The sequence below is a fragment of the Podarcis liolepis genome, assembly GCF_965112155.1.
Source record: "Podarcis liolepis genome assembly, chromosome: Z".
Lineage (NCBI taxonomy): Eukaryota > Metazoa > Chordata > Lepidosauria > Squamata > Lacertidae > Podarcis > Podarcis liolepis.
This window is the reverse complement of record NC_139570.1, coordinates 529,171-553,851: the sequence shown is the minus strand read 5'-3', so window position 1 is coordinate 553,851 and position 24,681 is coordinate 529,171. Positions and strand designations below refer to the sequence as shown.

Here is a 24,681-nt window from a genome sequence, read left to right as displayed (position 1 = left end):
TCCCCAGTCCGATAGTGGAACTTAATCTGATGGCCCACTTTTTTGCTAGGAAGCCAAAGTTGCTGAGCTTTTTTAGGAAAGCCAAAGTTGCTGAGCTTTTCTTTGGAAAGCCAAAGTTATTGAGTTTTTTTTAGGGGGGGGGAGTAGATCACTGAAGGGTCAGAGATCTACCAGTAGATCATGATCTGCCTGTTGGACATGCCTGTTTTAGGAAATGTGGGGTGTGTGCTGCTCTTATCCTATGGCTTAGAAAGAACCCACAGCTCACACTAACAGAAGCCAAAGAGTCACGCAGTATAAAAAGCAGAATTTTTAATTCTGTGTCAAATATTTAGACAGAGGCCTTTGTAAATAGAATTACCCCCCCCCCCCATTTTGGTATTTCTGCCGAGGTTTCCCCCATAAATTCCAACCCAGTTTCTCCTTTCCCATCCTCGGTGGTGCCAAACCCTTTTGCAAAACAGGGAGCTGCCGCCGTCAGAAGCTGCCATATTTGGTTACAGTCTCCCAACTTGGTCTGGAGTGTGTGAGTTCCTTCACTTTGAAGGTGATGTGTGAAGGTTTTTGGACCTGCGAATGCAGAAAGCAAAAGATAGCAAACCTAAAAGTTCAAAACCTTCCAGCTTTGCTCGCCGTCTTGGCTTGTTCTCGCAGTCGCTGGGAGAGATCACCAGTGGGTTTGGGGTGGGCATTCATCAGTATGCGGATGGTACCCTCTTTTTTCAGATCGGAACCGGTAAAGGCAGTGAAGGTCCTGTGTCTAGAGGCAGTTGGAGGACGGGTGGCTGCTAACGGGTTGAGGTTGAATCCTGCAAGACAGAAGTCCTGTTGTGGGTGGGCAGGTGGGGAGCACTCCCTGGTCCTGAACGGGGCAACTGTGTCCCTGAAGGACCAGCTGTGCAGCCTGGGGGTCATTTTGGACCCATGGAGGTGCAGGTCCATTCTGTGTCCAGGGCAGCTCCTTGTGGGACGCAGGATGAGACCCTACCTGCCCAGAGTGGCACATGCTCTGGTTACCTCTCGCTTGGACTATTGCTATGCACTCTATGTGGGGCTGCCTTTGAAGGTGACTCGGAAACAACAACTAATCCAGAATGCGGCAGCCAGACTGGGGACTGGGACTGCAGAGACTACATAACCCCGGTCCTGAAAGACCTGCATAGACTCCCGGGACGTTTCCAGGCACAATTCAAAGAGTCAGTGCTTACCTTGAAAGCCCTCAATGGCCTCAGCCCAGTAGACCCGAAGGAGTGCCTCTACCCCGGACGCCAGGGTCCCTCTCCCCAGGGCCTTCTGGTTCCCTCCCTGCAAGAAGCGAAGTTACAGGGAAGCAGGCAGAGGGCCTTCTCGGTGGTGGCGCCCACCCTGTGGAACGCCCTCCCATCAGATCTCAAAGAAATAAGCAACTCTCTGGCCTTTAGAAGACATCTGAAGACAGCCCTGTTTTGGGAAGGTTTTAATATTTGATTAATTATTCGCAGGGGTGGCCAACTCCCAAGAGACTGCAATCTGCCTACAGAGTTAAAAACTGGCAGTCCTCCAACTGCCTCTAGACACAGGACCTTCTACTCACTTTGGGGGGGGGGTTCAGGTCAAAGTTGTTGAGCTTTTCTTAGGGAGGAGAAAAGTCCCGTTTTGGGGGAGTGCAGGGCAAAAATTTTGAGCTTTTTTTAGGCGAGTCAAAGGTGTTTAGATTCTTTGGGGGGAGCCAGTGACCTGCCAGTGACCCCATTGCTTCCCTCTCTGCAGAGGAACATGTGAGGTCAATTGGGTAGAGTCCAAATGGTTTCAGGATGGTCTTCTTGTGCTGTTTCAGACACGTGGTTTACATCTTTATGTACATGTTTGCCTTGTACATTATTGAACATTGAATTTATATCTTGGAGACCTTCAGTTCTTATAATACTCTGAAGGAAGTAGACGATTCCATGTCTGGTGTTGAGGAGGAGCCTCCTAAGCAAGCGTTTAGGGTGAAAGTTGTCGCCTTCTTCCAAACATGCTTAGCAGCGAAGCGGCCAAAACCCTCCCATTTTGTGTCCCTCCATTTCCAACATTTCCAAATAAAGCTCTTTCTCCCCGCGGCTTCTTCTGCAGTGACTAATACACTGGAAACCTCTTCCAAGGCACCGTGCTTATACTTCGTTCCTGTTTGGAAAAGCAAGCCAAGTCTCCATTTGTCTCCGTTTTATTACGTTTGCCAAGAATTGATATACAGTTGTACCTCAGGTTACAGACGCTTCAGGTTACAGACTCTGCTAACCCAGAAATAGTACCTTGGGTTAAGAACTTTGCTTCAGGATAAGAACAGAAATCGTGCTCTGGTGGTGCGGCAGCAGCAGGAGACCCCATTAATTAAAGTGGTGCTTCAGGTTAAGAACAGTTTCAGGTTAAGAACGGACCTCCAGAACGAATTAAGTACTTAACCAGAGGTACCACTGTATACCAAATGAAATTAGTTTTATTTCCCATTGGGCAGCGGCCGCAGACACATTGCAGGCTCAGGATTCTCTCCCAGGCGATGTGAAGCAATGTGGCCTTTTCTGAAAGTGAGCCTCCATGGTTTTACTAGCGCTCCTTGCCTCAATTTTCCTTGGTGCCTTGTCTCCTTGCCTTAGTCCCCCGTCTGGTTCCTGATACACTTTCCAACATAGCCCCAAAGCAGTTGCTTTTGCAATACCACCAACTGCCCTAAACAGATGGTCGTGATGAGTTAATCTCACACCTTTAAGCTTGAAAGGGGTGGTGGCCTGTTATGTATTGAGTTGAATAGGATCCAAACTGAAGCAGTCTGATTGGTCCTAGAACAATAGGATCCAAATTGCAGCAGTCTGATTGGTCCTAGAACAATAGGATTCAGCATGCAGCAGTCTGATTGGTCCTAGAACAATGCAGCAGTATGATTGGTTGGCAGGAACCACCCAATCATGCTCCAGATATAAGTGAATCCACAACCTGATTGGCTTACAGTAGAATTCCAGAATTAGCCAATCATGTGCAGCCCATTGTGTAAATAATGTATATAAAGCAGATACTTTGAGGGGACTTTCATTCATTCCTCCTCACCACTATGAGCTGAATAAAGAGCATGAAATCACTTTGCGACTCTGAGTATATTTCACTGGCGACGAAGGTGGGATCCCGCTGAGCTGACTGCCACACACAACACTGCAGCACCGCCACCTGCCGCACCGCTGCCTTGCACCGTGTATCCAGGCTTCAGCTCCGGGACACAAGGAACTCAGAATGGCAACCAACAGCAGCTTCTCGCCGTTCAACCCAGCATCTGGAGACTGGGAAGCGTACACCTCCCATTTCACCTTCCTCCTAGAAGCCAAAGGGTCACCGATGAAGAAGACGCCAAGAAGAGGGCGATATTCTTCAGCATCTGCGGAAAGGAGACGTTTGAAATCGCCCGGGCTCTCCTTGCACCTGAAGACGTCACTACTGTTCCATACAAAACAATAATGGAACAGCTGAAGGGGCACTTTTCGCCGCAGCCCTCGGTGGTGGCTCGTCGAAATGCCTTCTACGCAAAGCGGCAAGCCCCTGGGGAAACCATAACTGGGTTTGTGACCTCTCTCCGCCAAGCCGCCCGGTTCTGCAACTTCTCAGAGCTGGAGAACATGCTTCGTGACCGCCTCGTCGGTGGCCTGAAGAATGAAAAGCTGCAACGACGCCTCTACGCTAAGAAGGACCTAACGTTCCAGGTCGCTCTGGAGGAGGCCCTGGCACGGAAGCTGCCAAGAGGTCGACGCAAGAGACACGGCCGAGCCTGCCATCCCAACCGAGGGTGCACCACAAAGACCCCACCGATGACTCAGGATCTGACAGGGAGGAGGTGCACCGAGTACAGCAGCGCACTCAAGCAGCCCACATACCACAGCTGCCTCGATGAGAAGGAGGGAACTGCGCAAGCTGCGGGGAAAGTCACGAGAGGAGGACCTGCCGTTTCCGCAATGCAGAGTGCAGGCAGTGCAGAAAATCGGGACACATCGCCCGGGTGTGTCGAGCTCGGCCCACCCGACGCCAGGCATCAGATGACCAATCCAAGAGCCCCAGGTCCCGGGGCCCAACGCACCAAGGCAACTCGACAGAACTCACGGACTTCCAGGTATACCAGTTGCCTCACCCCAACGTAGAGAAAATTTATGTAGAGGTACAGATAGAGGGGGCCCCATGCTGCATGGACCTGGACACGGGTTCAACTCTATCCATAATCTCGGCAAGGACCTTAAGGAAACTGTGTCCTACTGGGGGTCCCAAACTCAGGCCAGCCCCATTCACCCTACGGGACTTCCAGAAACGTAAGGTCCCCACAAAGGGGGTGGGGACCTTCAGGGTGCAATACCGAGGGCGGACGCGGCAACTGGACTTGCTTGTGGTCAAGGGCCCCTACATTAGCTTACTGGGATTGGCATGGTTTGGACCACTGGGGCTAGCTGTCACCGGGGTGAACCACACTACCTTACAAGTGGACGTGGACACCATATGCAAGGAATTTTCAGGGGTTTTCGATGGGAAATTGGGACAGTATACGGGCCCCCCCATTGCTCTACAGCTTGACCCCGCAGTATGACCGGTCAGGCTCAAGGCCCGCCGGGTCCCGTTCGCCCTGAAACCCTGTATAGACGAGGAATTGGACCGGCTTGTGGAGCAAGGAGTGCTGGAGCCGGTGCCTAATGCCCCCTGGGAAACCCCAATCGTCACACCCGTCAAGCCTAATGATTCGGTCCGCATCTGCGCAGACTACAAATGTACCATAAACAAGGCCCTCACGGCCCACGCATACCCAGTGCCAGTGATCAGCTATGTCCTTGCCACCCTGGCTGGGTCGAAAATTTTTGGCAAGCTGGACTTGGCCCAAGCATATCAACAGCTGCCAGTAGATGAGGCCACAGCAGAGGAACAGACGATTGTGACGCACAGAGGAGTGTTCAGGGTAAAGCGGCTGCAATTCGGTGTCAGTGTGGCACCAGGCATATTCCAGAATCTAATGGACTCGCTCCTTAAAGGGATTCCTGGCGTCACCCCCTTCTTCGATGATGTGTTGATTGCCGGGCCCACACCAGAGGAGTTTGAGGACCGCCTCTGCACCGTTCTGCACCGTTTCCAGAAGGCAGGTCTCAAGGTGAAGCGGGAAAAATGTCTACTAGGAGTGCCTCAGGTGGACTTTCTGGGATTTATGGTGAACGCAGAAGGGGTCCACCCGACTGGGGACAAGGTACGGGCCATTTGTGATGCCCCAGCGCCCAAGAGCAAGACTGAACTTCAGGCCTTCTTGGGACTATTGAACTTTTACCATTCATTCCTTCCCCACAAGGCGGCAGTAGCGGAGCCCCTACACAGACTCCTGGACAAGCGGGCCCCTTGGGTGTGGGGCCAGCGCCAGGAGGCCGCATTCCAGGCAGTCAAGGACTTGCTCGTCTCAAACTCGGTCTTGGCACACTTCGACGAGAGGCTGCGGGTGGTGCTAGCATGCGGCGCCTCGCCCTATGGCATCAGTGCTGTCCTGGGACACCAACTCCCAGATGGAAGAGAGGTACCGGTAGCATACTTTCCCCAGACACTCAACGCAACCGAGCGGAACTACTCACAAATAGACAAGGAGGGGCTGGCAATCGTGAAGTGTGTAAAAAAATCCCATGATTTCTTGTACAGGCGGCCCTTCACCGTGGTGACTGACCACAAGCTGTTGCTTGGCTTGTTTGCCCCCGAAAAGCAGCCCCCCCCAAGTGCTGTCTCCTCGCGTCCTCAGGTGGTCAATTTTCCTTGCCAGCTACCAGTATGCACTGATTCACCGCCCAGGGAAGGCGATGGGCCATGCGGACGCCCTCAGCAGGCTACCACTACCGGAAACAGGCCCCAACCCAGCACCTGCACAAGAGGTTATGAGCCTGGAGCTGCTTCCCGACCGCCCCATTCAGGCACAAGAAGTTGCACACCATTCCAAGAAAGATAGGGTCATCTCCCGGGTCCTGGACTGGGTGTGGAGGGGATGGCCCAGCAGCCGCCCCGGGCCAGAATTCGCTGGCTACACAACCCGCAAACATGAACTGTCGGCCCACAAGGGGTGCCTGTTATGGGGAAGCAGAGTCGTTGTTCCCCAGCCCCTCCGCAAAAGGGTCCTCACAGCCCTACACGAGACACACCCAGGGGTAGTAAGAATGAAGGCCCTGGCCAGGAGTTATGTGTGGTGGCCGGGGATCGATGGAGAGATAGAGGCCTGGGTCAAACACTGCCAGGCCTGCCAAGAATCCCGCCCAGATCCCCCAAGGGCCCCAGTCCAGTCCTGGGAGTCCGCCCGAGCACCATGGTCACGCTTGCATGTGGACTTCGCTGGCCCCTTTCAGGGGAAAACATTCTTCATAGTGGTGGACTCCTACACCAAATGGCTGGAAGTCGCACTGGTACCGTCCACTTCTACATCCGCAGCCATCCGGGTACTACGCAGGCTGTTTGCAACCCACGGGCTCCCTGACACTCTCGTCTCAGACAACGGGACTGCATTTACGTCAGGAGAATTCCAAACCTTCACAGTGCAGAACGCCATCCGCCACATCCGTTCGGCGCCATTCCACCCTGCCACCAATGGCCAAGCAGAACGCATGGTGCGGACCACCAAGGACGCCCTTCGCCGCATGACGCAAGGGGATTGGGAGTACCGCCTTGCCACATTCCTCCTAGCACAGCACAGCACCCCCAGCTCAACGACTGGCCGGAGCCCCGCTGAACTACTAATGGGTCGGCGCCTTGCAATCAGATTGGACCGTCTTCACCCCGATAGAGCTCAGGATGAGGTAGTGGTGGGGGAAGGCAGGAACCACCGGGCCTTCAAGGCCCAGGACCCAGTGTACGCAAAGAATTTTGGGGCAGGCCCAGCATGGGTACCTGCCACAGTCACCAGGGTCACTGGCCCTGTGTCGTACAAGGTGCTAATGGATGGGGGGCAATGCTGGTGCCGCCACTGCGACCAGATACGGCGACAGTTCCCGGGAGAAAACCAGGAGGAGGACAGGTCAGAGGAGTCCCAAGGGAACAGAGGGGCAGTGAGGCCCATAGAGCAGGAGGGGCCAGCAGGAGAGGCAGAATCAGTAAATACAGAGAGGACCCGCGAGGCCGAAAGGACACCGGAACCAGAACCACGACTGAGCGAGCCGGTTGCGCCAGACCAAACAGGCCCATCACAGCCAGCATCCTTGGAACACGAGCCAGAACCTGAACCCCGGACCAGGGAACACCACAGGAATACAGTCGTACCTCTGCTTACTCTGGATACGTAATTTTTGGGATGCAAACGCAGCAAACCTGGAAGTATTTTTCTGGCTGTTGCTGTGCACACATGCGCAGAAGCTGTCCTCCAGGTGCAAATTCATCGGGATGCAGCCAGACCTCCAGAACAGATCCCGTTTGCAACCAGAGGTACCACTGTACAGCTAAGATACAGCTCAAAGCTAGAACCGCTACATGGTGCAAACGGCATGCACACTAACACAATGTAACACAGGCATCCCCAACCTTCGGCCCTCCAGATATTTTGGACCAATTCCCATAATCCCTGACCACTGGTCCTGTGAGTTAGGGATCATGGGAGTTGTAGGCCAAAACATCTGGACGGCTGCAAGTTGAAGATGCCTGATGTAACAGCACACGATGGGAATCCAAGCTTAGTTGACAGAAATGGGTGAGAATCAAACCTGAATCGGCATAAGTGGCCACTCCTTATTACACATGTGTATTAAACATAAAATGAGGTGATGGTGTGCACCAGGCATAGGCAAACTTGGCCCTCCAGCTGTTTTGGGACTACAACTCCCATCATCCCTAGCTAACAGGACCAATGGTCAGGGATGATGGGAACTGCAGTCTTAAAACATCTGGAGGGGGCCAAGTTTGGCCATGCCTGATCTAGGGCATAATGATATTTGTTTCTTATAACCTCCGAGAGAAACTTTGCCATGACCAGTGTAATATCATTTGACCTGTCTTCCGAAAGATATTTAATATGGGGGACTTTGGATTTTCCCGGCAAATTTGCCAGGAAGGGTTTGATCCCTTCCTCACATTGCCCACAATGCAGTAGGATATGCTTCATACAACCAGTGGAAACTGGAATCCTTTGTTTGAAACTTTATCAACACCACTACCAGAACCACTGGGCAGGGTTGCACTTTTGCAGAACAATCTGGCTGTAACCTATTGCTTTGCAATCAGCGTTGGACTTTTAACTCCTCAAGCTCCTGGGTTTTCATTGGCAGGAGATAAGCCACTTTAGGCTTACAACATAACAAAAGGGCATATTGCAGTCTAGAATTTACTTCACCATTTTGTTTTAAATCCTGCTTTGCACATTTGTAAGCAGGAAAATTGCCTTTTTTCCCCTTCCAGCAAACATGAAAAAGCCAGTTCTCTTTCTGGTAGCAAAGCTGTACTTTTCCAGAATAAAAAATCAGAGTCACTTTGCTTTCCTGCCTGCAATAGGACAAATTGTTGTTGTTGTTGTTGTCGTCGTCCTCCTCCTCCTCCTCCTTCTCCTCCTCCTCCTTCTCCGGCGATCCCTCGTAGCCGAGTAAGATTTTCTTCCATAAATATGGATTTTAACAGTGAGTCTGTAAGTGACTGTGGAGGCCAATTCTGGATTCACACATCCTTCCACAGTGGGGACATTGGTTTCTGGGCGGGAGTTGATCCCAGTGAGGCTTCCTTCCTCTTCGCCCGTTTCTCCCTTGCATCCCCAGTTTGAGTGTCTTCAAAGCCCACGACACCTTTGGTCAAGGCTGTTCTCCCATTGGATCGCTCGCAGGCCAGTGCTTCCCAGTTGCCGATGTTCGTACTACATTTTTTAAAGATTTGCTTTGAGATCTTTCAACCTCTTTTGGAGACCACAAAACAGACCTCAGCGTAACACTCAAAGCGGAAGTGTGGCACTCAAATCAGAAGCAGAACCAGGGCCGTCTTGAGCACGCCAGGCTCTCCTGTCTTCCACTGCCTCCCGCAGTTTGGTCAAACTCACGTTTGTAGCTTCGAGAACACTGTCATCCCCTTCTCCTTGCACCCTCCATTTTTCCCAACATCAGGGTCTTTTCCAGGGACCCTTCTCTTCTCATGAGGTGACCAAAGTATTGGAGCCTCAGCTTCAGGATCTGTCCTTCCAGTGAGCACTCAGGGCTGATTTCCTTCAGAACGGAGAGGTTTGATCTTCTTGCAGTCCATGGGACTCTCAAGAGTCTCCTCCAGCACCAGAATTCAAAAGCATCCATTCTTTGGCGATCAGTCTTCTTTATGGTCCAGCTCTCAGTTCCATACATCACTAATGGGAAAACCATAGCTTGAACTATAAGGACCTTTGTCAGCAAGGTGATGTCTCGGATTTTTAAAATGCTGCCTAAAAGGTAAAGATAAAGGTACCCCTGCCCGTACAGGCCAGTCGTGTCCGACTCTAGGGTTGTGCGCCCATCTCACTTAAGAGGCTGGGGGCCAGCGCTGTCCGGAGACACTTCCGGGTCACGTGGCCAGCGTGACGAAGCTGCTCTGGCGAGCCAGCACCAGCGCAGCACACGGAAACGCGGTTTACCTTCCTGCTAGAAAGCGGTACCTATTTATCTACTTGCACTTAAGGGTGCTTTCGAACTGCTAGGTGGGCAGGAGCTGGGACCGAAAGATGGGAGCTCAACCCGCCGCGGGTATTTGAACCGCCGACCATGCGATCGGCAAGCCCTAGGCACTGAGGTTTTACCCACAGCGCCACCCGCGTCCCCCCAAAATGCTGCCTAGTTTTGTCATTTAGTTTAGCCACCCCCATTTTTTTGGGGGGGGGCAAACTCAAAGCTTTTAGTTTCCTTACTCATCAGGAATATTTGCCGCCATGGAGTAACAGAGTGGCAGAGGGTGGGGGCAGGGACTTTCACTCCCGTGCTTTTCACTGCTGCCAATAGAGAGGGACTGGTACAGTTGCAGCCGGGATCCGTTCCGGAGATCTGGCTGGATCCCAAGGTTTCCGCAATTCTTCCAGGCTTGCCGCGCGCGTATCCCAAAGGATATGTGACAAGAGGGGCACGTAAGTAGAGGTACCACTATATACAATAGGTATACACTGGGCACCACCCAGAATCTGGTGCCTTGGTTCCCTACACCCCCTTGCACCCCCAGGTCGAGACAGGCCTGAGCGTGCTCAAAACGGAGAACGTTCGGATTTTGGGAAAAGTTACCAACCGGAACACTTCCTTCCGGGTTTGCAGCGTTTGAAAACCAACATTGCACCGTATAGTAGCATTGCTTTCCTTGCTCCTTGCCTTCTGAAGGAGCTTTTGTCTCTCTGCCCTTCCCCCACCCCACACTCAGTCTCCCTCTCGACACTAAAAATTCCTCAACGCTTCAGTCATTTCTCCTTTGTGCAGCTATCTAAACTGTGTACATACATGGCGGGGAGATAATTTAGAATTACAGCAATGGAAAAAAACTAGAAAGCCACCCAGGGCTGGAATTGTGAGCCGTATATGGGATCCAGATTAGTTTTCACGGGGTGTTGGCTGACTTTATATGAAGGGCCACCACACCTTCTTCTGCTGGATTTCACCAAACTTAATTCCAGAATCGTGACCTTTCCTTGTTTTTGCTTGCGTTGCTAGGCACCTGGAGCAGACCGTGCATTAACAGGACAGCTTTAGGGTGAAGAGTATTGTTTCTAGGACAGTTCCTGAGGAGGAACTCTCTGCTTTTTAAGATGCTGTCTAGCTTTGCCGTCGCTTTTCTCCCAAGAAGCAGGCGTCTTTTAATTTCATGTCTGCTGTCACCATCTGCAGTGATCATGGAGCCCAAGAAAGTTGTTTTTATTACTGTTGTTGTTGTTATTTTAATATTGCACACACACCCACCCACACACCCACACACCAAATATACCAGGCATGTCCAACAAGTAGATTGCGACCTACTGGCAGATGTTCATGGTGTGTTCCTGGTAGATCCTGATAGATTTCCGGCCCCTCAGTGATCCCCTCCCACCCCCAAAAAAGCTCAACAACTTTGCCTTCCCAAGAAAAGATCAACAACACTGGCTTCCCCCAAACAGCTGAACAACTCTAGATTCCTTTAAAAAAGCCTCACAACTTTGCTTTTCCGAAAAAAGATCAAACAACTCTGGCTTCCCAAGAAAAGATCAAACAACTCGGGCTTCCCAAAAACAGCTCAACAATTCTGTGTCCGTCTCCCCCCCCCCCCAGCTCAACTCAACAACTTTGGTCCGTCCAACGACAATGGGTAGATCACTGCTAGTTTTTTCCCCACACTGTGAGTAGATCGCAGTCTATTGGGAATTGGAATTATACCGTATTTACAGAATGTAAAGGAAGAAATGTTAGAAGATGTTCTCTTTTTAAAAAATGTAATACTGTAAGAAGAAATAAAAATAAATAAATAAAAAGTATGCGTCCCTCCCCTCCTCCTCGCCTTCCCACCCCATGTTCCTGTGGGAAAGTTGGTTTATGCTTCTTTTTATCAAAAACAAATTCCTAACAGAAGGTGGCAAAGAGAGGCAATGTTGTTGCCAGCAGGGTTCCTGTGCGTTGCGAATTAATGTGCCACTTTTCTTTTACCTTCTATGATCTTAAATGCTTGGCTCTTGCCCTTGAAGAAGAAGAAGAAGAAGAGGACAGGATCACACTTCAAAACGACCTTGACAGATTAGAGAACTGGGCCAAAACAAAGAAGATGAATTTTAACAGGGAGAAATGTAAAGTATTGCACTTGGGCAAAAAAAATGAGAGGCACAAATACAAGATGGGGGACACCTGGCTTGAGAGCAGTACATGTGAAAAGGATCTAGGAGTCTTGGTTGACCACAAACTTGACATGAGCCAACAGTGTGACGCGGCAGCTAAAAAAGCCAATGCAATTCTGGGCTGCATCAATAGGAGTATAGCATCTAGATCAAGGGAAGTAATCGTGCCACTGTATTCTGCTCTGGTCAGACCTCACCTGGAGTACTGTGTCCAGTTCTGGGCACCACAGTTCAAGAAGGACACTGACAAACTGGAACGTGTCCAGAGGAGGGCAACCAAAATGGTCAAAGGCCTGGAAACGATGCCTTATGAGGAACGGCTAAGGGAGCTGGGCATGTTTAGCCTGGAGAAGAGGAGGTTAAGGGGTGATATGATAGCCATGTTCAAATATATAAAAGGATGTCACATAGAGGAGGGAGAAAGGTTGTTTTCTGCTGCTCCAGACAAGCGTACACGGAGCAATGGATCCAAACTACAAGAAAGAAGATTCCACCTAAACATTAGGAAGAACTTCCTGACAGTAAGAGCTGTTCGACAGTGGAATTTGCTGCCAAGGAGTGTGGTGGAGTCTCCTTCTTTGGAGGTCTTTAAACAGAGGCTTGACAACCATATGTCAGGAGTGCTCTGATGGTGTTTCCTGCTTGGCAGGGGGTTGGACTCGATGGCCCTTGTGGTCTATTCCAACTCTATGATTCTTTGACTCTAAGAGTTTGGATTTGATATCCTACTTGATCACTACCCGAAGGAGTCTCCAAGCGGCTAACAATCTCCTTTCCCTTTGAGGTGAGTGAGGCTAAGAGACTTCAGAGAAGTGTGACTGGCCCAAGGTCACCCAGCAGCTGCATGTGGAGGAGCGGAGACGCAAACCTGGTTCACCACATTACGAGTCCACTGCTCTTAACCACTACACCACACTGGCTCTCAGTGTGCGATGTGTTCCTTGGCTCTGTGATGGAATTGGCCACCTCTCTTGGATCCTCAGAATAGCGTCGTTCTTTCTGTGCCCATTGGCAATCTCACAGAGAAGATCCCCCCTTGTGTCACAGCCAGCTGTATATCTTTTTATGTTAGGAAGGGTGGTTTAGAAAGGTTTTTTAAAAAAACAAACTAGCCATCGAAAAGAATTGCCAGCATTTTGAACTGGATATTGCAACTAGCCCAAAGGCAGCAAAGGCATTTCAATGAACGGAACAAGATATTGCGGGGGGTGGGGTGGCAGAAGGTTGCACTCTGCACATAATCAGAGGACACGTCAGCTACAACTGCGGTGAGGGTTTTATTCACCCAAAGATTGAAAAGTGATAAAAAACTGGTGGAATTTGCTGAAATGGCGAAATGAACTGAAAGACTTTGAGACAAGATTGGAAACCATTTATGTTGTATATACAGAATCAATGTAAAGAAATGGACTCGCTCACAGGGTTTGAGTAGACACTGACAATTAACAACAGAAACATTGAAATGATAGAATGTCGCCTCGCCGACGTGGGGATCCAGGGCACAGTCCTTCAATGGCTGCGCTCGTTTCTCTCTGGTCGGGGACAGAGGGTGGCGCTTGGGGGGGAACTGTCATCCCGCCACTCCTTGGTGTGTGGAGTGCCTCAGGGTGCGATTCTCTCCCCGATGCTTTTTAACATCTTTATGCGCCCCCTCGCCCAGCTTGTCCGGAGTTTTGGGCTGGGCTGCCATCAGTATGCTGATGACACCCAACTCTATCTGTTGATGGATGGCCATCCTGACTCGGCCCCAGACACACTGATCAGATGCTTGGAAGCTGTGGCTGGATGGTTACGTGGGAGCCGGTTGAAGTTAAATCCTTCGAAGACAGAGGTCCTCTGGCTGGGACGGGATGATATGGGATTGAGGGGGCAACTCCCATCTCTTGCGGGGGTGCAATTAGTGCCAGCACCGTCCGTTAAGAGTTTGGGTGTAATCTTCGATACCTCCCTCTCCATGGAGGCGCAGATTGCAGCTATAACAAAGGCGGCATTTTTTCATCTCCGCCAAGCTAAGCAGTTGGCTCCTTACCTCTCTCGCCCTGACCTAGCCACTGTGATCCACGCGACGGTCACCTCCAGACTGGATTATTGTAACTCGCTCTACGTGGGGCTGCCCTTGAGACTGACCCAGAAACTCCAGCGGGTGCAGAATGCCGCAGCGAGACTCCTTACGGGGTCTTCGCTGCGGGATCACATTCATCCGGTGCTATACCAGCTGCACTGGCTCCCGGTGGAGTACAGGATCAGGTTTAAGGTGCTGGTTTTAACCTTCAAAGCCCTACACGGCCTAGGACCCTCGTATCTACGGGACCGCCTCTCCTGGTATGCCCCACAGAGGAACTTACGGTCCTCAAATAAAAACATCTTGAAGGTCCCAGGCCACAGAGAGGTTAGGCTGGCCTCAACTAGAGCCAGGGCTTTTTCGGCTGCGGCTCCAACCTGGTGGAACGCTCTGTCACAAGAGACAAGGGCCCTGCAGGACTTGACATCTTTCCGCAGGGCCTGCAAGACAGAGCTGTTCCACCAGGCCTTTGGTTGGGGCACAGCCTGACTCCCTCCTTTGGCAATCTTTACAATACTTTAGTCTATGGTTGCCATCAATTTTGATTTTAATTAATTCTTATGATGTTTTATAATGGTGCACTATTTTAGTGTTGTTAGCCGCCCTGAGCCCGGCTTCGGCTGGGGAGGGCGGGATATAAATAAAATTTATTATTATTATTATTATTATTATTATTATTGTCAGGATAAAACAACATTTCATTTAAGAATATAGTACTGAAGTATAGTATTGTAAGCAGGGCCATTTTTTCATGTAAATTTTTTTTCATGTAATTAGTTCTGGAGGTCCACTCTTAACCTGAAACTGTTCTTAACCTGAAGCACTACTTTAGCTAATGGGGCCTCCCGCTGCCGCCACTGTGCGATTTCTGTTCTTATCCTGAAGCAAATTTCTTAACCGAGTTAAGTTCTTAACTATTTCTGGGTTAGCGGAGTCTGTAACCTGAAGCGTCTGTAACCCGAGGTACCACTGTAAATTAAAATCAAACACATGTTGGAGATGTAAGACAATGGAAGGAACAAGGTATTGTGTATGGGGGGATGTGATAAAATCCAAAAGTTCTAGAGTAATATCTATGAAGAACTAAAAAAGAGGTTCAAAATAACATTTGAGAAAAGTCCAGAAGCGTTCCTTTTGGGTATAGTGAAAAAAGAAATCCCCAACGATAAGAAAAGAAATATTCTGCCACTATGATTTTAGTGGCCAAAAACTGGAAGGGAGATATAGTCCCATCAGTAGCAGACTGGCAAGTAAAATTTTGTGAATTGATTGAATTGGCCCAAAAGACAGCAGCAATCGGATGACAACTGAATCAAAAACTCAGGAAATAATGGGAATGTGTAGAGGAGTCTATGGCAAAACATTGTTCCCAAAGAAACTGACTGATAGGCTGATTTTCGCAAAGTCAGGATAAAAGTTGGAGGAGATTTTATGGGTTTCTATGTTGGACAATAAACTACAGTTAGAACTGGATATGGAACAACTGATTGGTTCAAAATTGGGAAAGGAGTACGACAAGGCCTTCTTATATGCCTGATAGATCCTGCGAAAGGCTGAACTGGATGAATCCCAAACCAGAATTAAGATTGTTGGAAGAAATATCAACAACCTCCGATATGCAGATGACACAACTTTGATGGCAGAAAGTGAGAAGGAATAAAAGAACCTCTTAATGAGGGTGAAAGAGAGCGCAAAATATGGTCTGAAGCGCAACATCAAAAAAACTAAAATCATGGCCATTGGTTCCATCACCCCCCATCAAATAGAAGGGGAAGAAATGGAGGCAGTGAGAGATTTTACTTTCTTGGGCTCCATGATCACTGCAGATGGTGACAGCAGTCACAAAATCAAAATATGCCTGCTTCTATCAGGAAAAAAGTGATGATAAAACTAGGCAGCATCTCAAAAAGCAGAGACGTCACCTTGCTGACAAAGGTCCATATAGTTCAAGCTATGGTTTTCCCAGTAGTGATGTATGGAAGTGAGAGCTGGACCATAAAGAAGGCTGATCGCTGAAGAATTGATGCTTTTGAATTAGGGTGCTGGAGGAGACTCTGGAGAGTCCCGTGGACTGCAAGAAGATCAAACCTATCCATTCTGAAGGAAATTAGCCCTGAGTGCTCACTGGAAGGCGAGATCCTGAAGCTGAGGCTCCAAGACTTTGGCCACCTCATGAGAAGAGAAGATTTCCTGGAAAAGACCCTGATGTTGGGAAAGATGGAGGGCACAAGGAGAAGGGGACAACGGAGGACGAGATGGTGGGACAGTGTTCTCGAAGCTACGAACATGAGTCTAACCAAACTGCGGGAGGCAGTGGAGGCGGCCTGGCGTGCTCTGGTCCAGGGGGTCACAAAGAGGCGGACACGACTAAACGACTAAACAGCAACAACAAAAAGTAAAGTAGCCCCTTCATGGATCACTGCCTTGTGGCGAAGGGGCTTGAATAACCCCAAGAAGCTGTGAGCCATGCCGTCAGGGCCACCCAAGATGGACAGGTCATAGCCAAGAGTTTAGACTAAATGTGATCCACCTGGAGAAGGAATTGGCAAACCACTCCAGTATTTTGCCAAGAAAACTCAATGGACATAAAAAAGGAGAAGCTTTGAGAAGAAAGTGAGAGTTTCCAAGCCATGCTCTGGTTCATAGGGTCACTAAGGCGACTAAACAACAATGTAAAGTACCATATTTTTCCATTTAAAACACTAGGTTTTTTCCCCTAAAAAACAATTTCCGAAATTTGGAAGTGTCTTATACATGGATACATCTCTCCCCCCCCCCATTTTATTAAACCCAAGTCCCCCCGAATAGGGGGTGTCTTATACATGGGGCATCTTATAGACAGAAAAATACGGTATTTTGCTTTAACACAATATTAAAAGAATATTAAATTAACTAAATTATGCCGAGCACTATTTAGGGGGAGGGAAGTTACGGGGTGGGGAATGTACAATGATATATGGAGATATATTTACAGAATGTCAAGGAAGAAATGTTAGAAGATGTTCTCTTTTTTTGGAATGTAATACTGTAATATTATTAAGTGTGCACCCCCCCTCCTTGCCCTCCCACCCCCTGTGCCTGTGCTCCACCTAGCTCAGCTGTTTTTTATCTTCTATTTTGGAAATGTACATCCAGTTCCCGCCCCCTTTAGGTTTTTTGGGGGCCCACAAGAATCATAGAATCATAGAGTTGGAAGAGACCACAAGGGCCATCGAGTCCAACCCCCTGCCAAGCAGGAAACACCATCAGAGCACTCCTGACATATGGTTGTCAAGCCTCTGCTTAAAGACCTCCAAAGTAGGAGACTCCACCACACTCCTTGGCAGCAAATTCCACCGTCGAACAGCTCTTACTGTCAGGAAGTTCTTCCTAATGTTTAGGTGGAATCTTCTTTCTTGTAGTTTGGATCCATTGCTCTGTGTCCGCTTCTCTGGCACAGCAGAAAACAACCTTTCTGCCTCCTCTATGTGACATCCTTTTATATATTTGAACATGACTCTCATATCACCCCTTAACCTCCTCTTCTCCAGGCTAAACATGCCCAGCTCCCTTAGCCGTTCCTCATAAGGCAGCGTTTCCAGGCCTTTGACCATTTTGGTTGCCCTCCTCTGGACACATTCCAGTTTGTCAGTGTCCTTCTTGAACTGTGGTGCCCAGAACTGGACACAGTACTCCAGGTGAGGTCTGACCAGAGCAGAATACAGTGGCACAATTACTTCCCTTGATCTAGATGCTATACTCCTATTGATGCAGCCCAGAATTGCATTGGCTTTTTTAGCTGCCGCGTCACACTGTTGGCTCATGTCAAGTTTGTGGTCAACCAAGACTCCTAGATCCTTTTCACATGTACTGCTCTCAAGCCAGGTGTCCCCCATCTTGTATTTGTGCCTCTCATTTTTTTTGCCCAAGTGCAATACTTTACATTTCTCCCTGTTAAAGTTCATCTTGTTTGTTTTGGCCCAGTTCTCTAATCTGTCAAGGTCGTTTTGAAGTGTGATCCTGTCCTCTGGGGTGTTAGCCACCCCTCCCAGTTTGGTGTCATCTGCAAATTTGATCAGGATGCCCTTGAGTCCATCATCCAAGTCGTTGATAAAGATGTTGAATAAGACCGGGCCCAAGACAGAACCCTGTGGCACCCCACTAGTCACTCTTCTCCAGGATGAAGGGGAACAATTGATGAGCACCCTTTGGGTTCAGTCAGTCAGCCAGTTACAAATCCACCGAGTGGTAGCATAGTCAAGACCGCATTTTACCAGCTTCTTTACAAGAATATCATGGGGCACCTTGTCAAATGCCTTGCTGAAATCAAGGTAGGCTACATCCACTGCGTTCCCTTCATCTACCAGGCTTGTAATTCTGTCAAAAAACGAGATCAGGTTCGTCTGACATGACTTATTTTTCAGAAATCCATGCTGACTATTGGTGATCACAGCATTCCTTTCTAGGTGCTCACAGACTGTTTGCTTAATGATCTGCTCCAGAATCTTCCCTGGTATTGATGTCAGACTGACTGGGCGATAATTATTTGGGTCCTCTCTTTTCCCCTTTTTGAAAATAGGGACAACATTTGCCCTCCTCCATTCTGCCGGGACTTCGCCTGTTCTCCAGGAATTCTCAAAGATGACTGCCAGTGGTTCTGAGATCACATCTGCCAGTTCTTTTAATACTCTTGGATGCAGTTCATCTGGCCCTGGAGACTTGAATACATCTAAACTAGCCAAGTATTCTTGTACTATCTCCTTAGTTATTCTGGGCGTTACTCTGAGAGTTAGTGTGGCCCTAAGCTACAGCTTGTTCAGCTTATACATAAATCCAGCACTGGCATAGATAGATGGATAGAGAGAGAGAGAGAGAGAGAGGGAGAGAGAGAGGGAGAGAGAGATAGAGAGATAGATTATTAATAGATAGGTGATAGATAGAGGGCTGGATTTAGGGTTGATGAGGCCCTAAGTTACTGAAGTTAATGGGGCCCTTTATATGTCCAGCTGTCCTTTGTCCACAACAATTAATACGTATCTCAAGCCATTTGCACATGATGCCATACACCAATCCATGACTTACATCATAGGAGCCTACACAACACAAAACAATGTTGCTGTATGTCAGCTTTATTTTATTTGTTTTTTTATCTTCTCCTTTGGAAATGTACATTCAGGTTTTTTCCTGCTTTAAATTTTTTTTGGGCCCCCAAGAGAGTGGGGTCCTAAGATGTAGCTTGTTGAGCTTATACATAAATCTGGCACTGGCATAGATAGATAGATAGATGATAGATAGATAGATAGATAGATAGATAGATAGATAGATAGATAGATAGACAGATAGATAGACAGATGATTGATTGATTGATTGATGGCTGGATTTAGGTTTGGTGAGGTCCTAAGCTACCTGAAGGTAATTGGGCCCTTTATATGTCCAGCTGTCCTTTGTCCACAACAAATTGCCACCTTTTTTGTGTTGAATAAATCAGTGTTTCCCAACCTTTTTTGGGCAAAGGCACACTTGTTTCATGAAAAAAATCTCGAGGCACACCACCATTACAGCCCCGTGACGTCAGCGCGCAGCGTCACGCCGGGAGGGACATGAATTGCTAGCAAATTACATAATCACCTCCTTGAGGGCTGGCTCATCTTCTCCGAAGGCAGAACCCCATTAATTAACAGCACAGACTCACACCATAGCCAAGACGAGGGGGGAAAACCTCAGTCATGCACAGTCATGCACATGTGGGGGCTAAATGAGGACGAAGACCGGGCAGAGAGCAGGGTTCAAATCACCCCACCTGGCCAGGACAATCCCTGGGTGCTCCCTTGGGCCACTCGCCTGACCCACCTCGCAGGGCTGTTGTTGCGAGGATAACACGGGGAGAACCACGCGCGCCCCCGGGAGCTCCTTGGAGGAGAAAGCGGGCGATGAATGCAATGCACGAAATATATGAGAGGCGACCAGGTTTTGCAGGTGAGGGGCCCCCGCCAGCCTCTGCTTCCAACACCCGGCGCAACGATGCCGAAGTTTCCCCCCGGGCTCGGCTCGGGGAGCAGCGCTGCTCCCCCCCGGCTCCCCTTCGCCCTCCCGGCTCTCTCTGCCGCCCACTGGGGACCCCCCTCACCTGCCAAGTCCGGAGCGCCGGTGGAAGTTGCATGCATGCATGCAGGGCGCCGCGTTGCCATTGCATTGCACTGCACTCCATGCAACGCCTGCACGCATGCACTGCCTTGCACGCCCGCCAAGGGGTCTCCCCGTGGTCCGATGCGTCCCCTCCGGCGCGGATGCAGCATTGCAAAAATAAAAAACCCCCGACGCAGCCCTACCTGGGGGGCAGCCTCCGCTTCCGCTGCTCCGCCTCCACGGGGATCCCCGGGCTCCATCCTGCTGCCCGATCTCCGCAGGGGCGCAGGCAGGCTGCGTGGGGTCTGCGTGGAAGAGCCCCTGCCTGCCCGGCCCCTGCCGCTGCGCTCATTCCATGGCCGGGAGAAGAGCGCTTCAAACAAAACGCCCGGCCCGCCAGGCCACGCTGGGAAATGTAGTTTGCGCACCCCGCGCGGGCGCGGAGCCCAAGGGCGAGGGGACTATGGATCCCGGCAGCCCCCGCGCCGGGGACGGAGGGGGAGAGGCCGGGTGCAGGGATGGAGGGACGGGTGGGCAAGCGAGTGAGTGAGTGGCAGCCGCCAAGCCTTGGCCGAGAGCCAGGAAGGGCCTCCCTGGAGGAGGAGGAGGAGGAGGGAGGCGCAGAGCGGGAGGGAGGGAGGGAACCCCAGGGGTCATCTAGTGACGGCGCCCCAATCGAAAATTTGACTTTAAAAAAAAAAATCTTTCGAATTTTTTACTTTTTCCCGCGGCACACCAGGCAACAGTGGTTGGGAAACACTGGAATAAATGCTGTAAGGTAATTGATGGAACTCATAGGTATCTCAAGCCATTTGCACATGTTGCCAGACAACCAGTCCATACAGCAGTGTTTCCCAAACTTTTTTGGGCAACGGCACACCTGTTTACTGAAAAAAATCTCGCGGCACACCACCATTAAAGCCCCGCCCCGTGACGTCAGCGCGCAGCGTCACGCCGGGAGGGACGCACGAAAGTGAAAGTTTTTTCCCCTCCCCCTTGCCGGGGAACCTCCAAGCTTTGGGGGTGGGAGGAGGCAGCAGAGCGAGGGACTGAGGGACGGCGGCAACTGAGGCGGCGGCGGCTGTTGTGGTGGCGGCGATAGCGGGCGGAGGAGGGGGCGGCGGCGGGGCTTGAGGAGCCGTCGCCGGGAGTTGCTGCTGCTGTTGTTGCTGCTGCTGCCCGGACATGCCGGCCTCCTCCTCCTCCGCTGTCTCGCGCTCCTCCCTTTTGCACGCGCTGCCCCGCCGCTCGGCACCACCACCGCGGAGCCGCCCCCGGCTCGACGTGGATCCTCGCCGCCGCCGCCTCTCACCGCCCGACTCGCCCGCCTCCCTCCCACGGCACACCAGCCAATGTCTCACGGCACAGTAGTGTGCCGCGGAACACCGGTTGGGAAACACTGCCATACAGAATGTTGGCACCCTATATATATAAATGAGCAAAGCAGTGATAGTTTGAGGAGCAGGGGAGCAGGCGGGGCCTATGACTTACATCATAGGAGCCTACACAACACAAAAACACGGTTGCTGTATGTTGGTTTTATTTGTTTTTTATCTTCTCTTTTGGAAATGTACATCCAGGTTTTTTCATATTAATTTTTGGGGGGGGGCAAGAGAGGGGGCCCCCTAAACTAGAGCTTGTTGAGCTTATATGTAAAGCAGGCACTGGCTCCACCCAGCCAGCACCAACCCTCTGGCTCAGCTCCTTCCAGATCTTAGTTCCCCTTCCTTCCTCCTGAGCAAAGCAGCCGCTCCCCAGTCTCTCCTCCTGGGCATCATCCAGGCAGCCGGTCAGAGGATCCTTCAGTGTGAGTCTGTCTGTCTCTCTCCTCTAACACCTCTCCAAGGACGTCTTCCAGCCTGAGGGTTAGAAGACAGCTATCCAAGCCCCTGGCTGCTGCAGGTGACCGTCTCTGTTAGTAAGTTTCTTGTTAACTTGGGGAATCCCCCTTCCCCAACGTATTCCAAAGGGAAAGTTTATGCTTCTTTTTATCCAAAAAAATTCCTAGCAATACTAGAAGGTGGCAAAGAGGGCAGTGTTGTTTCTGGCAGGGTTCCTGTGGGTTGCAAATTAATGTGCCACTTTTATTTTGCTTTCTGTGATCTGAAATGCTTGGCTCTTTCCATTGGCTGTGCAATGGAAGCGGCTCCGTCTCTCAGATTCTCAAAATCACCCACTTCTTTCTGAGCCCGTTGTTGGCAGTCTCACCATTGGGCAGGGCACCCTGGCTCAGATTCAGAACCCTGGATACTCTTCCATTGCCTTCTTCAGATGAAACCTCCAAATGTTTTATATGCATGTCACTTCCCTTTGGCTCCATCCCATGGGACCACCTTTGGAGCAGCAGGATCCGGGTCTGCGCCTCAGGACCGTCCAGGCTCGCCTGCATCCCCCCTCCTCCTCCTCGCCCTCCCACCTCATGCTCCAATGCTCCACCCAGGCAGCACCAACCCTCTGGCTCAGCTGCTTCCAGATCTTAGTTCCCCTTCCTTCCTCCTGAGCAAGCAGCCGCTCCCCAGTCTCTCCTCCTGGGCATCATCCAGGCAGCAGGTCAGAGGTGAGTCTGTCTCAGTGTGTCTGTCTCTCTCCTCTAACACCTCTCCAAGGACATCTTCCAGCCTGAGGGTTAGAAGACAGCTGTCCAAGCCTCTGGCTGCTGCAGACGACTGTCTCTGTTAGTACGTTTCTTGCTAGCTTGGGTAATCCCCCTTCCCCAACTTATTCTGGAGGGAAAGTTTGTGCTTCTTTTTATCCAAAAAAATTCCTAACAGAACTAGAAGGTGGCAAAGGGTGCAATGTTGTTGCCGGCAGGGTTCCTGTGCATTGTCAGTTGCCAACAAATTAATGTCAACTTTTCTTTCGCTTTCTGTGATCTGAAATGCTTGGCTCTTTCCCTCAGCTGTGCAACGGAAGGGGCTGCCTCTCTCAGGCTCTCAGAATCGCCCCGTTTTCTCTGTACCCATTGGCAATCTCACAGTCAGGCAGAGCCAGGGGCGGATTTAGGTTTGATGAGGCCCTCAGCTACTGAAAGTCATGGGGCCCTTGATCTGTCCAGCTGTCATTTGTCAACAACATTTTGTCACTTTTTGTGTGTGTTGAATGTGTGCTATATGGCCACTGATGGACCTAATAGGTATCTAAAGCCATTTGCACATAACGAAATATAGGTAGGTAGCCTTGTTGGTCTGAGAGTCAAAATAAATTAAAAAATTAAAAAATTGACCAGTAGTACCTTAGAGACCAACTAAGTTTGTTCTTGGTATAAGCTTCCATGTGCATTCACAATTCTTCAGATACACAGAGACAGAAGTCCCCAGACCCTGATATATAGAGGGAGGGTGGGGCAGGGTTTTTCTCCGAAGGGTAGTAGAACTCAATGGGTATGGTCAACCTGTTGGCGACTGTGAATGACTGCAGGAAAAAGCAAGGGATGGTATGCAGATGACCCAAAATAGCTTTAGCATATGCAATGAGACAGGAATCCAATATCTCTATTCAGACCAGGTCTCTCCATAGTTTTCAGCTGAGTGATAAGTTACAATTCAGCCACTTCTCTCTCAAGTCTATTTCCGAAATTCTTTTGCAGTATGACAGCTGCTTGGAGATCCTGTGTTGAATGTCCCAGGAGATGGAAGTGTTCTCCTCCTGGCTTATCTGTCTGGTCTGAATAGAGATATTGGATTCTGGTCTCATTACACATGCTAAAGCTAATTTTGGTCATCTGCATACTTTCCCTTGCTTCTTCTTGTAGGACTAATTGCAGTCATTCATAGTCGTCCACAGGTTGACCATACCCACTGAGTCCTACTACCCTCATGAGAAGGGACGCGGGTGGCGCTGTGGTCTAAACCACTGAGTCTAGGACACAGCAGCCAGATGCTCAGCCAGATGTTGCAGGGCCTGTTTATTTCCCTTCCCACTTGGAGGGACGCAGTGGGGCATGGTGGTTTTGTAACATGGAGAGCACAGCGCAAAAACCAAATGTTTTCCCTGTAGAGAAGGAAGTGGTGGAGATCACAGAATTGCAGAGTTGGAAGGGAACCTTACAATGGCTTAGGCATGGCTTCCTTCTTTCTTTGGCGATCCCTTGTAGCCGAGTCAGATTGTTTTCAATTAACACGGTTTTAGCAATGAGTCCGTAAGTGACCGTGGAGGCCAATTCTGTATCCACACGTCCTTCCACAGTGGGGACATTGATTTCCGGGCGGGAGTTGATCCTGCAAGTGTGCCTTCCTCTTAGCGTGTTTGTCCCTTGCATCCAGAGTTTGAGTGTCTTCAAACCCCACTGCCACCTTTGGTCAAGGCTGTTCTCCCATTGGAGCGCTCGCAGGCCAGTGTTTCCCAGTTGTCAGTGTTTATACTACATTTTTAAAGATCTGCCTTGAGATCTTTCAACCTCTTTTGTGGACCACCAGTGTTATGTACTAAAGTTCTCACCCTGGGCCAGCAGGGGGATAGTGTAGATAGTTTTCACTCAGGTCCACGTCAGTTATTTTAGGCGGGAAACCCTGGGTTGTTGTTGCTACAATGTTGATAGCCGGCTGCCTATAAAAGCAGGCCGGCTGAGCTGTTTGCTGTTCAGTTCTGTCCAGCTTACAATAAAGAGCTCCTCTGGAGAAATCACTGTGTCATCTGCTATGTTTGCCCACAACATAACACTGGTGACGAGGATGGGCTCGATGGACATCAGAGCACAGCCAGATGCGGCCACCCTCTGAGCTGAGCTGAATCACTGAGCGAA

General features: G+C 50.1%; 1 protein-coding gene and 1 long non-coding RNA gene across 3 annotated transcripts in view; one reads left to right on the top strand and one right to left on the bottom strand.

Annotated features, from left to right (window-relative positions):
- Positions 1 to 291: 291 nt before the first annotated feature.
- The window catches only part of LOC310698914, a 42,888-nt gene continuing 18,498 nt past the window's right edge, over positions 292 to 24,681 (bottom strand). Inside the window, exon 3 of the long non-coding RNA XR_014521815.1 lies at positions 292 to 809. This is a non-coding gene — a long non-coding RNA (uncharacterized lncRNA). The remainder of the gene's footprint in view (positions 810 to 24,681) is intronic.
- The window catches only part of FHL1 (four and a half LIM domains 1), a 78,345-nt gene continuing 76,087 nt past the window's right edge, over positions 22,424 to 24,681 (top strand). Inside the window, exon 1 of one of the 2 annotated variants that reach the window (XM_083486541.1) lies at positions 22,424 to 22,497. The gene's annotated coding sequence lies outside the window, so the exon portion shown is untranslated. Of the gene's footprint in view, positions 22,498 to 22,555; positions 22,619 to 24,681 lie in introns of those variants that run through there. The other variant, XM_083486543.1, reaches the window with a different exon arrangement.